Consider the following 13,999-nt stretch of genomic DNA (forward strand, 5'->3'; position numbering starts at 1 on the left):
AGGACCAGAAGCTTCGCTGTCTTGACTCCAATCGTAATGTTGACTAAGGCTACAGGCGATAATTTGGGAGGCCCACCAGCTAACCTGGTGGTTCTCAGAGGAGCACCAACATAGTCCTCTGGCTTGAGCAGGGTCCTGTCCACCACTGTCATGCTTGCCTCAGTGTCTCTCAAACCAGTAGAAGGCTGGCCTTTCAAGAGGAAACTTCTCAAAAACCTACAAGTGTTCTGTGGGATAGTCGCCAGTACTTCTGCGTACTGGTCCCAGGCCCCAAGGGATACTAAGGAAATCTCTACGGGAGCCCCAAAGGTGATCCCAGTAGAGGAGGGTAGGACAGTGGCCTCCACCTCAAGTACGGAGTAGGGGTAGGTCAAGCTGACAGCCTGGTCTCCAAGTGCCCTACCCTTATACTTGGGGTCACCCCTTCGGTGATCCAGTGCCCCACAATTCCAATAAGTGCCAGGAGTGCGGGGTACGGTACTGGAGACACTGGGACCCTGCTTCGCAGCAGGCGGACCACTACTCTTATTTCCACCCACAACAGACTTATCCCCATTAGGTTTTTGGTTCTTAGGAGAGGAAGGTTTTGGTATACCCGACTGTGACTGCTTTTGGGACTCCTCAGCTTTCTGAGAGGCCCCCTTTTCTTTGACTTGTCCTTCCCACTGGAGTCCTTAGGGGACACCGGGTGGGAGACCCACTTGTCAGCCAACCTAGCCAGCTTAAAGGAGTCCAAAATGTTCTGGTCAGCAACATAATGACGCAGCTCTGGTGAACAGGCTTCCGAAAAATGCTCAAAAAACTAAAGGTGGGACAATTCAACAAACGTTTTAACTTTGTAACCATCAATCCACCCCATCATGTTCATGTGCGCAGCACTCACCCAGTCAATCAAAGAAACATTCTCTCGTTTCTTAAAATCCTGAACCGCTTAAGGTATTGGGTCAGTGTCTTGCAAAACTTGGCAATTAAAGCAGACTTCATGCACTCATACTGACCCCTTTCTTCCACACTCAGTTTCAGAATACAGTCATGTCCAGTTTGAGGCACTATGCTTAACAAACACTTAAGCCAATCTCTCTTATCAACATCATGAATTGCACAAGCCATTTCAAACGCTTCAATCCATTGGAGGATATCAGAACCCTCTGCATACACACCAACCAAATCTTTCATAAACTTGGTTGCTGGGGACCTGGCACTCTCAACTGGTTTAGCTGAAGCCTCTACTCGAGCTTTATCTAACTGGATTCGCTGACATTCAGTGTCCCGGTTCTTGAGTTCAAGGTCCTTATCTTTGAGTTCAAGATCCCGATTCTTGAGCTCCACTTGCTGTGCCAACTCCTCTTTCTTAAGCTCAGCATCTATTTCCAACTTGCGATATTCAAAGGCTAATTTCATCCTTAATAACTCAAGCTCCAAGGAATTGCTGGGGTTTGGAACAGAGGCAGCAGGAATGGTGGCATTGCCAGAATCAGATTCGGCGCCAACCTTCGGGGTAGAGTCCTCATTGGTTGCACCCCCCCCCCCTTTAAGAGTTTCACAATCAGTCTGGTAGTCCACCAGGGCAGCTATCAGCTCAGCCCTAGACTTATCCACAAAGTCTTGCTCCCTGGCTTCACAAGCACTCTGGAGAGTCTCTAAGCTCATCCAAGTAAATTTACCATTCGCAATAGATTCCATTGCTTGTAATGCAGTTATATTGTTCACAACTAAATCTTAATTTAACAAAGTGCAGATATCTTTCGTAAGTGGCAGGGTTATACACTGAATCTTAAAACCATAAGCATCCCACTGCTGCCAGCAGTGTGAGGGACCAGAGGGGGGGGGTCTGTACTTCCGCTCTCTATTTGGTAGAGGAGAGGCACAGAGGACCCCTGCCAAGATTCTCAATATTGGTACGTGGTCGAGCAATCAAGGCCTAGCTTCTCAAGAAGGTGATGCGAGTTGATTCTTAAGTACAGTGTCGTCCCCAAGCACCCACAAAGGAATGTCCGCACACTGTATCGGTTAAAACACAGTCTTTATATAATATTCAAGGTTATGTACAATGCCACGATAACGCACTTTGTACTCGGTTATCTATAATGGCAAATATACACAGTTCTACATGGTATCACAATTACTATTAGATCTCTTTAAAGTGCATCAATCGTACGGTTAAATGGCACACAAATCAGTTTGTAAAGGAAACCAACAATAGAGGTAAGAGGAAAGCAGTTGATAAGGATTGGCAGAAATACTAGTCATTACCGTTAAACACAGTTCTGTGTAGAGATCCCCCCACCTTGGCAACCTGTGGAATAAAGACACAAGCCCAGTCCATATATTGTTCACAAGGGACTTCCCAATAGTTCTGCAACCCCAAAGTACCTGGCGTTGTAGCGTTGCTTGTCGGGGAATCGACGGCCCTTCTTGAGTGCCCTCCCTTTAAGGCTGGAGTCACGGGTCATCGAACGTCTGACGGAGAACAGGGTGAGCTACGACAGTGAAGTGGCAGCTTCGTTCCTAGCGGTGCTCGTTGACGGGGAAGCGTAAACATCCTGCAAGGGAGAGGCGTGCGGGGCACTTCGGTGTCGATAGTTCTGGACCCCAAAGAGTTTGAAGAACTGTGGCCCAGCAAGGACGTCGGGCCGTCGGCGTCTCTGTGGTCTTTGGGTGGTGGGAAACCCACCGGCGGATGCTCCTCGGCGCGTCGATGGTCAGGCCTTCTCCAGCGGGACACAGCGGCGACGATGCGGACGAGAGTGTCCTTGGATTTGAAAGTTCTTAGGCAAACGGGAGCACGGCGGCTCCGGTCGGCGACGGCGGTCGTCGACAGTGGCGGACAACAATCCGGGCGCTTCTCCTTGGGATTCCACAGCAGTCCCCGTCTCGGGTCGGTAGCCTGTCAAAGGTCTGTCTACCAGGGAGCTTTAGCAAAGATCAGCTGGTGCACGATGGTCCCTTGTAGCTCGGGAAGAGGGCGCCTTCCCAGGTCCTCTCTGTGTCAGTCCTTGGAGACACAGCAGCTTTCAGATTGTGAAGGAGAGCAACAGCAATTCTTCTCATCTAGCAGGGCTTACAGGTCAAGCTTCAGTTTTACTCCAGTTACTCGTCGTAGTGGACTTCAGCTTCTGAACACGTCTCCTAGCAGTGAGAGGTCCCCAGATATACTGTTGATCTCCCATTCATTCCGCTGTGTCATACTTAAGCATCCAATCACGGCGAAGGGCATTCATGCAGGCAGGCAGCCAATCAGGCACACGGTGCATTCAGGCCATTCACTTCTCTCCAAACACTCACAACAAGTTATGTGTATTGGGACAAGTACCCAGCCATTCAACACTCCACACTGCATTCATACCAGTTTCGGGCAGGGCTGTCTCAGTCATTGTGTCAAACACCAGATACTAGACATCCACAACATAGAATGCGTATTCGTCACACACTCCATTCACCCAGGTCCCACCCACAGGCGTACTCACAACATACGGTCATTGGGAAGGCTCCAGTCAGTCTGGTCAGCACTTCCCCACACTACCATATATGGAACTTCCACCCACCAGTCAGTCAGGGGGAAGGGACAGAGTCAGGGCTTCCCGGGACTTCCGGAAGATCAAGGTAACAGGCGATGGAGGGCAAGAGGCCACGGGGGCCATTTTGTCTCCATCAGGAATCTATCGATTCCAATGACAGGGCCTGGGCATCCCAAAATGGAGGACGCCCAGGGCACCAGTCAATTCAGCACGTAGCTACCACCAGCCCATACCCTGCTCTGTGGGCCACACACAGGTGCCCAAAAACATACACTAGGGGCACTGGGTTGTACCCCTACCCATGGGTGACATAAGGGTATCCAATGGGTCTGTTCCCCAAAACCAAAAGAGAGCTGCACCGCCAGGAGTCCCACATGACTCCTGCACGGAAAACACGTCAGAACACACGATAAAAGGCAGTTAAGGACAAGGATACGGAGGCCCTGTCCCTCCGATGCATTTCCAGCATCACAATCACATCTAGCTCTGTCTGGGGGGGGGGGGTCAGTGGAGTGCGCATTCTTCTTCCTGTTGCTATTTCGTGCAGCATAAGATGATGGTCAGAACCAGGTTGGTTTCTGAGTGGATACATTGCCAAAGGAAGGCAGTGTAACCATCCATTTCTTAGAGTAAGCTTCAACTTGGCTATCCTTTCCTTTAACAGGCCGTTGAGCTTCTCACATATCCCAATACCTTGTCGATGAGAACTTGTGCTTTATACCAAGCAACAAGCTAATCTGTTTGAAAACTTTGTTGACAAAGTGAGCCCATTATCTGATCTCATGACTTCACATACTCCCCACCTGGGAAATACCTCTCTCACTAGAAATTGGCCGCAAAGGTAGAGTCTGAGTGTGTACATGGGCCTACTTCTATCCACCTAGAGAATGGATACACCACAACAATAAGATGCCTGTACCCGTTACATACTTGAATCATAAAGACATAATCGACATGCAAGTGCTGAAAAGGTCCATTTGGCCTTGGGATGACTCCTCTAATTACTTTAAGTGTGTGCCCAGCTGTGAACTGCTGGCAGATTATACAGATCACCATAAAAAATGGAACGTGCTCTGCTAAATTCGGTATAAACCAGTCTTCAGCAAGCGTTGCCGTGAGATTCTCTTTTGTGATGTGCGCTGGATAGTCCAACTGTTCCAATGCTATTTTTAATGGGCTGTAGGCATTACTAGTTTACCAGTGCTGTCTTGTTGCCACAAGCTTTTGGAGGGGTTTAAAGAACACCCTTGCCACTTCCAGAGATTCTTCTCCTCCTGTGGTGCCTCCTCTTGGAGTTCCATTAACTGGGTTTCCCCCATGTTATTATAGCTTTCAGGTTCACTTCGTGCAACAATCATTTTTTCGTTCACATCAGTGATTTCCACATCCATGATGGTCTCGCCCTTGGATGCCATACGCTTGGCTTCTGTGTCTGTTGCTTGATTCCCTCGCAAGATAAAATCTATCCCTTTCGTGTGGGCGGCACACTTCAAGACTGATATGCCCACTGGGAGCTGACGTGCCTTAATGAGCCTATCCAATAGGGCTCTGTGCTAAACTGGCGTGCCGTCCGCTCTGAGGTAGCTCCTCCTTTTCCAGCACGCTATGCCTGCATGTACTGTTGATGTCACATAGGCGGAGTCACTGTACACTGTTACTTCCTGGTCTGCGTGATTCTCAATCGTGAGTATCAACGCCAATAATTCTGCAGCCTGTGCTGAATAGTGAGATGGTAATCGTGCACTAATGAGTACTCGAAATTCTCCATTTGCTGTGTGCTTCATCACAGCACCGCCTGTATATCTTTGCCCATTGTTTTGATCGATTCTCGAGGAACCGTCAACTAAGACAATTTCTCCTTCTACCAGTGCATTTTCTTTCACTCTGGGAATTTCATCATAAAATTCCTCATAATTTGCACAGTCATTGATTGGTTCCCCTTCAGTGACTGGCTCTGCTGTGAATATAGCTGGGTACACTATTTTGCATCAAACAATCTTAATCGATGGATTTGATATGATCACTTCATAGGCAGAAGCTCTCTGCGATGTCAACGTGCCCTTTGGTTTCTCTAGAATAGCAAATAGCGCGTGCTTGATGTACAACGTCACGGAGCATCCCATCACAATGGTTGTAGCCTTCTCTAAGGCGAACGCTGCAGCAGCTAAACTTTGTTCGCAAGGGAAATGACCTCTCATCACTGGGTCCAAATTTCCACTGTAATATGCCAGGGGCTTGTTCCCCAATGTGGTTCTCTGTGTGAGCACTGCCATCATAACGATGCCATTTGTGTGTGAAAACAAGTAGAATTCCTCTGTGTAATTGGGAATCCCTAAAACTGGTGCCGTGCAAATGGCTCCCTTTAGTTCAGTAAACCCTTCTTCCATGGTGTCTGACCATTCAATTTTTCCTTTCATCACCTGTGCCTTCTTTAGAGCCTGTAACAAGGGTTTGGTATATGAGCTGTAGTCAAAGACCCATGCCCTGACATAATTGCAAAGACCTAAAAAGCTCTGCATCTGTTTTATCCTGTGTGGCTTGGCTGTGTTCAGTATGGCTTCAGCCCTTTCTGGGGTAACCCTTTTCCCCTCATGTGAGATCAGCTGGCCTATGTACAGCATTTCTTGTTGACACTATTGTAACTCACTTTGTCAACTTTATATCTTTTTTCAGCCAATATAGTCAATAGCTGAATAGAATTGCATCTGCATCTTTCCTCTGTAGTGCTGCAAATTAAGATGTCATCCACATATTGCAAGACAACACTTTCTAATGCAATACTGCTTAAGTCCATTTGAAGGACTCTGTTGAAAATTGAAGGAGACTCACAGTACCCCTGGGGTAGACTCGTGCTTTTCAGACGCATTTGTCTGAACGTAAATGACGTCAGATTTTGTAAATCTCGGTGCAATGGGATTGAGAAAAATGCATTTTTCAAGTCAATGACCATGAAATATTTTGCCTCAACAGGTATATTACATAGGATTGTAGCCGAGTTAGGGACTAAAGGGAATTCGGCCTCTACAATATCATTTATCAGGTGTAAATCTTGAATTAGTTTCCAAGACCCTCCCTTTAAACTGCAGTGTTGTATGACGATCTGAGGTTACTAAGATGCCCTGTTCCATCATAGCCAAAATTGTCTTTAAAATTCCTTCATCTGACTCCCTAGACATGGGATACTGTCGTGCTTTTGGTAAAATTGCTCCTGGATTCAGTTTGATTTTTACTTCTCTGACTCCTTTCAATAAACCTACATCATAGGGGCCTGTGGTCCATACTAAGACAGGCTCCTGGGCCATGTCGTCCTCGAAATATTCAGGACGGGTCTGTGCCAACATCATTCTCTGGGGCACTTCTCTTTTGATCATTTTCACCCAGAAAGTGAGATTTACCTCAACTGCTGTTTCTTCCCCATCTGCTTGCTCGTCAAACAGATCTTCATCAGTGACGTCAGTTAATCTGTACCCTTCTTCAATGGCGATTACTGTGCACCATTGTCGGCCTTCATCATCACAACCATCGATCAAAGCCATTTTCCCTCGTATTGTGGCTGTGTGTATCACCAAGGGAAATACTTGTCCCTTTTCCTCGTGCATAGGTATTCTTGGCCTAAAGAGAAATTCATCTGGGGTCCTCATGGTTCTGTCTGCAAGGCCTGGCAGCCCTGCCATTAGCACACATACGCCATATGCAAATAATTCTGGCTCTAATGGGATAGCTCTCATAGCTGTGTACCCCGCTTATGCTCTAATCATCTTGCATACGTTCAAATAATGAATTCCTGGAGTTGAACATACTATGCCTTTCTCTGTGAACGAGATTGTCATGTTTAACTTTGTCATTAGATCTCTTCCCAAGATATTTACTGGGTTTTGTCTTAAATATAATTGTGGTACATTCATATCACATTCTCCTATAGAGACTGGAAGTGGGTCTGTAAAAGGAACACGACTTGTAGCTCCTGTGAAGCCCTGAGTATTTATAGCATCGCCGGACAAGGAAGACTTGCCTTCACATATACACAAACGTGTTGCACCTGTGTCAACTAAGAAGGAATATTCTTTATCCCCTATAACAACATCCACCCTTGGTTCCTGGTGAGGGTCTGGTGTCACTGATAGGATTGAACAGTGAGCCATCCTAGTCCATTTACAACTTTGTCCCATTTTGCGTGAATGGACTTCCCCCGTCACCAGTGTTACCTCTCACTCCAAAGTTCACAGCCTGTCCTACACCTACTATCTGTGACAGTTGCATCAGCGACTGTTGAGACTGTGCTTGTGGAAAACTCATCAAATCCTCAGGTTGCAAGCATTGTTGTGCTCCTGGTGTTTACTGTTGGACTGTGTGATTCTGTGCAACTCCATTTCCTCCCTGTTGGAAAAACACAGGTGGATTCACCATACCTGCTCTTGTTCCTTGGTCGTTTTGCATCATGCCTTGACTTCTGCACGTGCGTGCTAGATGCCCTGTCATCCCACGATGATTATTTGCCCGTTTGACATATCTTGATTGCCATTTTGTATGTTTTGAAAGCCTCCCTGATTACTCTGAAAACCTCCCTGATTACTCTGCCATCCTCTTCCTCTAAATCCTCTTCCTCTGGGGTAAAACCCATTATTGCCCTGATTACTCTGTTGTGGATTACTGACCTGCTGCATGCTCGGTCCGTCTGTGCTGGTTATCATTGCCCCTTCAATGGCATATTTTGACAATTTCTTCTGAACTAGTTTTGCTTCTTCACCTTTTTGTGCAGTCTCTTTTTTGCAATTCTTTTCCTGCATCAGTCTGCAATAGTGCGCCATGGTCAACTGTATTTCAGACCACGGTCTGGCCTCGATTCCTACCAATTTCTTGAGCTGTTTCTGTACCTGATCTGGCAGCCCTTGGCATAATATATGGTAAAATAAGGGTATAGATTTCCCCCAAGATTCACGAGTCTCAAGTACCCATGCGTCTTGGAAATTCTGAATGTAAAGCAAAGGATTCTCCAACTCCTTCATCTTTCGTGTCATGATAGCTCCCATGTCGGAAGTATCAGGATATAGCAATCGTAATGCTTTCCATACCACGGCTCTGCAATTGTTAAACAATGCTCTGTCATATGCAGTATTAACTGTGGTCACACCAGGGTAATCTGCCGTGTCCACACATCGTCAGCTCTATCTCCAAGTATGGCGATTAAAAGACCCTTGATATCCCCTATAGCTAACGCATTCTCTCCTGTCATTTTTTCTAGCTTGTGTATCCATTTTCCCGCTCCCGATGTCAGCATTGGAAGCTTATTTTTCAGGTTTTCCTGATCCATGTGTAGCCATGGGATATACTGTGGTCTCGTTCCACCTTTCTCGAGCAATGGAAATTGGGACACATAGCCCTCTCTCTCTTCTCTCATTGTTTTTCTGTCTATTGCAGGAGTAATATTCCCGCATCCCCGCCTACCTGGCAATGTCCTTAGTCGGCTCATATAGGGTGTTAGAGAGACCCCCCACTGACCGTAACATACTTTTTTGTGTTGGTCTGACTGTGTGGCTGACTCTGATGCCCTCAATGCAGACTCACTAGAACCTGACCATCTTATCCCTTTCCCTCCTGAGAATCGTTTTTCACATCTCCTCTCTTCCTCCTTTTCCTCATGTTCCTCTCTTTCGATGTCTGACATTGTCTGTGCCCAACTCGTGCAACGTCTCGCATCCTCTTTGTTCTTACTGATTTCCAACCTATCTAGGGACAGCTCTCTATTTCTAATGCTTCGGGAGACGTCCTCAGCATTGTAAAGCTGAGTGCTCTCCAGGCGCTCGTCCTCCCCCTCCCCTTGAGGTACTTGTTCTAGCCCCATCCCCATTTCATCATATATTCTATCAATCGTCTCTCTGATGCTTCTGGTGTTGAGGCATCCTCGATATTTGCCCTAGACGTGCCTGGTACTGAATCGTACTCAGGAAAGAATTCTTCTATGTCTTCCCAATCTACTACTGGATCAGGTTTATTAACCTCCCTTTCCAGATATTCAAGATTGCGTGCTCTCTATCTTTGCTTACGTTCTACATTGTCATCGAATTCTCTGTGCTTCCTCCCTTCCTCTCTGACTCTATCTTCTTCCTCTTTCTTTGCATCTCTACGTTCATTTGCCCTTCGAATTTCCTCATCCCTTCGTCTTATTCTTTTCTCCCGTATCCTTTGCTCGTCTTCTATTCTCCGCTGCTCCTGTCTGTCCTGATCATTAGCTGCTCTCTGCTTATGATCGTGTTGTCTTTCTTGCTCTTTGCGATATAACTGCTCTCGTCTCTGCCTATTTTTTTCCTGATTCTTTCATCTCTCAATCCTTTTCCCTTTTCCTTCTCCTTTCTCTGTAAATCGCCTAGCTTCCCTTTTTATTTTGCGTCATCAATGCCTTTACCATCGAGTTTCAATAAAATGTGACCTCCCACCCATTCGTTCTGTGTGAATGCTATCTCATCAGTTCTCTCATTTCCTTTCCATCTTTTGCCCTCTCTATATCGAGAGATGTACTTGCTTGTGCCTGGTATTTTCTCTCGTTCTCGTGTCTCTCCTTGTCCCTCTAGGACTTTGGAGGTGATATCTCTATCTCTGTTTTTGTCTGGGTTTTCGTCACTACTTTGCGTAGGTGACTCATATGCCGGGTTGCTATACCCCGTAGCTGCTTTAAGTTCTCTTAGAGGGTATAACCCTTTGTCATTACCGAATTCATTTTTCATTTCAGATGGGGCGTGAGGCGCGGAAGGTGTCTCAACCCCCTCTGTGCATATGCTAAGTGTCCAATCTAATGGCGGCTCCTCCTCCTTATCCTCTTGGTACATCTTCCAAAACTCTAAACTAGCTAGGCATGTGTCTAACATTTTGCCTGTGTATGTGGCGCGCAAATATGTCGTCATGTGCTATAGGACCGTTTTAGATAGCGATCCACCCTGGGGCCATGGCATAAACATTTTGTTTGCGGCTCCTTTAACCCATTCTGCACTCTACTTTTTCAGTTTAGGGGCATGTTTTGGCAACTGTTTGCACAGATGTACTAATGGAGTCATGTCTTCCATGTTTAAATCTGTTCACTTTCTCTTATATATAACACTTGTTATGTCTTTCGTTTTTTAAACAACTTCAACAATATGAGCGAGCACCAATCATCTCAAGCTCCAATCCCATTTTTTCACAAAAATGTATACCTCCTTTTTCAATCAACAAACATCAATTCGTATTCTACAATATCTCAGTTACTCAATCGCATAATTTTTATGCTAGTTCCTTGAAGGAAAAATGTCATCCTAGGATGTCACAACAAACACCACATAAGACAGACGTTAACAGATTAGACAAACTCGAGCTGGCTACACAGACTTCTGCCCGTAAATTTTACCCCAACATGGGGTGTAAGCCCATCCCTTTCACAAGTGTCTTTAACAGCTGTGGTTTCTATTAATTACAATCTTATTCAAGACTATGGATGCAGGCCTTTTCTAACCGCTATACATTTGAGTGTATCCTCTCTTCTCGGGTTTCCCCCCATTATCCTCTCTCTTCTCAGGTATCCTCCTGGTATTCTTTTCTACTACTCAGTCACCCTTTGAGTCACTATTTCCTTCCCCTTATATATATATATATATACATTCTACTCTAATTCTAACAGTATTTTTGTTTTCCCGCCTCCCTTCGTTACATTCCCTTAATTGTTCTATGGCATGCACTTTTTGCCAAAGCATTTAGTCTTTTTCACTCACCGTTCGCATGTTTCCTCTATGGATGCTCGGGATCACCGCCTTCTACGCCGCCTCTCTTTTGCTGTTCTCCCGCTCAGCTGCTCGTAGAAGTGGGAAGGGGTTTTGTGGGGAAACACAGGTGCCTTCAGATCTTTGCCTGCAGGTTTTTCTCTTTATTCTAACCACGATCTACTTAGCTGGATGGCAAAGGACTCGTCATATTGCTGAGGACCTAGAGTAACTTTATGTCGATGGTCAATGGGTGTCTTATCTAATCGATAATCGAAAAACCATCCTCTGCTACCAAGTGTGCACCAGGACCCCCAACCGGCCCATAGAGCTGGAGTTTGCCCAATAGCACTTTAAGATGGAGTAGCAGCACCTGTGAGGTGGATGGGGATGCAGATTAATATTCAAGCATCAAATCAATAACAACTCACTTTGCCAAAGAGAGTCCGTTTAATGACAAGTACAAAAACGGGGAGTTTCATGAATATTAGTGGATGCGTGGTCTTCCCTCTCGCTTCACAACAACAATAAACTTCATAAGAAACACAACATTTATACTAAAAACTCGTCATCACTGACGTTTAATGCCTAAAAGTTGGCATGCAATTCTATTGGTTCTAAGAAGGTAACTTTAATATAGGTACTGTATCTGTATATGGTAACTGAATAAGGGGATTGGGTAAACACTGTCAGGTGGGGCATCTTAGTCCTTCCTTCAAAATGGCTACTGTAGATGCCGCTAAAAGTACAACGTCCCATTGGTTCTACTAACTATAGGACCCTAGATTACTTGGTCCATTATGATTGGGTTGGCACCAACCCGACTCATACCTTTCCACTTTGCCTAGCAGCATGCAGATTGGTCGACCAGGTGCAGGGTGCCCACCAGCTCCCCCGGCTTTCCTCCAATTATTGTTACAATCAATCATCACTTTAGTGGTTATGTGTCAAATATTTCACTGTGGTTGGCCTCGAGACTGCATCTCTGTCTGGAAAAGTTCTGATATCTTCCCTTGGCCCACTGCCATGTGTTGGTGTGAAAGTCTCACTTCTTCTCGCTCGGCTGGTCACGTGATTCAGACACCGCGAAATCGCCTTCTTCTCCATGTAATTTGTGTATTTGATTTTCGTTTTGACCACCACCTGCCTTCGGTTTCTTATCTTGACCTTTCTGAGCAGGATATTCTATTCCTTGCTTCATTAATTGTAGCTACTGTTTGTCTATTTTAGCTGATACGACCTTGGCTTTTTTGGCACGATTTGTCTCTGCTGAGTTTCCTTTCTGCCTTTTATTCTTGATTTGTTAAATATGAAGCTCTCCTCGTGTGGCCTTTAGTAACCTTTGGTTGACTCTGCTTCTTGTGCATAGTGGAAGTATACTTATATAACGTGCTTCTTTTGAGGTAGGTATGTATAGGTGGTGCTTGCCGCAATCTATCTTACTACCAAGCATAGCAAGCCGCACAATTTTCTTAGCTTTCTTGCAGTTCCAAGCATATGTACATGCATAAACTTGTCAAATATCTTCGTCATGCTCATGGCATAAGCTTCTTACATTTGACATTGTCCTTTCATCTTAGGTTCACAATGTCTCTTGTCCATGGTGTTCCGTCTCTTTACGTCATTCTCAGGTAGTCATATCTTCTATATGTGAGTCAGTCCGGGTTCTTGTGACGTCACCATTCATCTTACATTAAGACCTTTTTGGCTTCTTCAGACGATCTTCATTTTGTTTCATTTGTTGATATGGTTTTCTCAATGGGTACCTTACTCTCCATGTTTTCCTTGGTGTCGGTACATTAATAGGTGTTGTTCTTCTGATAGGTACGGGACAGAGCACCACTGTGGCTCTCTGCTGGTTTATTTGCCCATCATACGTCACGTACTTTGGCGTGAATGTTCCTGGTACTTCAAAATTGACGGTTGGGTGCGGGTCGTACTTGGGACCTCCTCTACAGCGCGACACTTCATATTTCACAGTATGAGAACTGTTGTTTAATATCCATATTGCACAATACATGTAACAAAAAAGCTGACGTGTTTCGACCAAAGGTCGTCCTCAGGGTTTGATATTTAGTCTGACATGATTAATAAACATTGCCCAATTCCTGTATATATAACATCAATAGTAGTATTATTCAGATACTAAATGCAACATAAACACAACTCAAAATAGATATAAAAAACTGTCCATATAGTATACCCAATTGTGAATCAATTTTGCATGTACATTTTAACCACCTCGTTCGGAATTTTGCATGTACACTGTTTGTAACCACCGCATTCGGAATGAGGTAGTTACAGACAATGCCCATGCACAATTGACATGGTGGTTCGAAACCCTCAGTACCCTTGCTCCACCAATATGGAGGTATGTGGAAAATATGATCAAATATCGAATGAAGGGCGTGAGAGATTGCCCTTTAGTATCATCAAAGGAGCTCAGAGCAGGAATACAGAGACTAAGGCATTAGTACCTAGAATGATGACTAGGCCAAGAAAAACATACTATCTCTAGAGCCCGCTAATAACAAGCTGTGCCTTTTAATCCATTACAATACTGACATACCAATACGTCTAAATAGATCAAATGTGATGGCTAGTTTTTCAGAAATGATCCTCCGTGGATATTGATTGAGTTGAATTTGTGGATCGTATAAAGATGTATCCTCCACTTTGGATCCAGAATCGCTATGGATCTCTTGTTATTGGAACAAGAGAGACTGTTTGAACTAGGAATTGAGCTGGTGCACT

This window comes from Ambystoma mexicanum, chromosome 7p, assembly GCF_040938575.1.
Source record: "Ambystoma mexicanum isolate Mex_15411 chromosome 7p, UKY_AmexF1_1, whole genome shotgun sequence".
NCBI lineage: Eukaryota > Metazoa > Chordata > Amphibia > Caudata > Ambystomatidae > Ambystoma > Ambystoma mexicanum.